Below are 1,909 nucleotides of genomic sequence, written 5' to 3'. Positions count from 1 at the left end.
TCCAACATACACATTTTTCAGTGTTGCCAGCCCAGCTCTGCTCTCTGAACAAGTCCCACAGGAAGCTGTGTCCCAGCTGAAGATTCCCTCTAATTCCTGTGCGAGCAGGACTTAAATTTATCTCCATAATTCTATTTCATTAAATAGCAGGATTCAAAAACTCAGGTGCAGCCCAAGTCATTTATCCATGGAGGGTTTGTTTTTTTCTGTACAACATCAGTAAAATGGATTGGAGGAAGCTACTTTATTAAATAAACTCCAAAAGCCATCAGCCCCCTCTCCCAGCCCTGCCACAGCCATAGGGACACGTGAGATCCAGAGCCTCCCGTGAGGGATGGCAGCCCTGGGAAGGGCTCAGTTTGCTCCTCACAGGCTGCACTGTGACCAGGGGCTGACCAGGGGTGACCAAGACTGACCAAGGGCTGACCAGGGGCTGCCCAAGCAACCCGTGAACTCGCGAGCTCAACCTCAGGGCTTCCAGCCTTGGCATGACAGTGATTCCATTTCCAAAAGAAAAAGCATTAAATAGCAGTTACACGTTGAAGGCTTCCCAGAGCAGGAAGAGGCTTCCCCTGCAGAAGGAAATTGCTCTGACCGAGCTGTCAGATGCCCCACGTTGCACAACAATCAGTGTCTGAAGGAATTTGTTCCCATGGTAGTTCCACCTGCACGATTGGCTGTGCTTGTTCTCTTCCGGATGCAGCCTTTCCAGAGCCTGGGTTTAAGCTACACTCTTCATTCAAGCACAGATCTTCATTGAATCAAGCCAACAGGAAAGAAAATCAGCATTCAGTCTTCACCACCCCACTCGAAGAAGTCAATTATAAAAACAAATTAAAAAATAAAATCAACGCAAACACATCTCTGACAAGTGGACAGTAAACGAAGAGATGCCTGGATGAGACACGCGGGTGCTGGGGACAAAGAGAGGGAGATCTGAAAGGTTCCCCACCCCTGGGAGCATCCTGAAGGTGCACACATGACCAACACAGGGCTTCAGGTGCTTCTCCCAGCGGTGGAATTGCAGTTGGGAAGGGCCAGGCTGTTCCTGGCTGTGGAAAAGGGGCTCAGGCAGCAGGAAAGGACCCACAGAGCCGACCCATGACAGCAAATCCATGATGGCAGGAATGGGGAGAGCTTGGCTCTGTAGTCTCAGCCACCTTCCATAGCCCAGACCCCATTCCCAGACTGGGAACACACATGGACACACACAGGAACGTGTCAAATGTGGTCCCAGGTACCACACAACATGCAGAGGCCACATTCCCACTCTTATGGGAAACTGAGCCCTGATTTTCCAAGCCCCCCATTTAGGATTGAACCACAAGCTTTGAGTGTCTTTTTTCCTCCCCTTAAAAAAAAAGAAAAAGACAACAAAGGTGCTAGCAAGTGTTTGCCCAAAAGCAGGAAGGCAGGACAGAATGTGGCAGAACTGTCACCATCTGCTCCCAAAGTACCAGACAGCAGCACAGGGGACAGCCAGGAACTACTCCCACCACCAGGATGTCCCCCTGCCCTCGGAGGAATCAGCTGCATTGCTTTTGGTGTCAGGCCAAGGTGCTTTGCTCAGGTAAAGCCTTTGCATCCCCAAGCAGCTTTCCCTGAGCAAGGGCCCGAGTCAGAGGCTTCTCTGGGAACATTCAGCTGGTCTAAGGTACAGTAACAGCGACCTGAAAAGGCTCCTCCTCCTCCAGCTCCACCCAAAACCCGAAGCTTGCAGGGATGGAAGAGCAGCAGGAGCCGGCCCGGCCCGGCCCCGCCCCGGCTGCAGCGGATCCCGCGTGTCCTTGGCCCTGTCCAGAGGATAGTTTGATCTGTGGTGATGGCTGAAGTATTTACAGGTATTTGCAGCAGGTATTTACAGTCCTTCTGCAGCCCGCAGGCCGATTTTCTCCTCCTCTGCTCCCAG

Source organism: Melozone crissalis, unplaced genomic scaffold (genome assembly GCF_028551555.1).
Source record: "Melozone crissalis strain CALT ecotype California unplaced genomic scaffold, PUWL_Pcris_2 ptg000150l_1, whole genome shotgun sequence".
Taxonomy (NCBI): domain Eukaryota; kingdom Metazoa; phylum Chordata; class Aves; order Passeriformes; family Passerellidae; genus Melozone; species Melozone crissalis.
The sequence above is the reverse complement of the archived record's forward strand: the minus strand, read 5'-3'. Positions refer to the sequence as shown.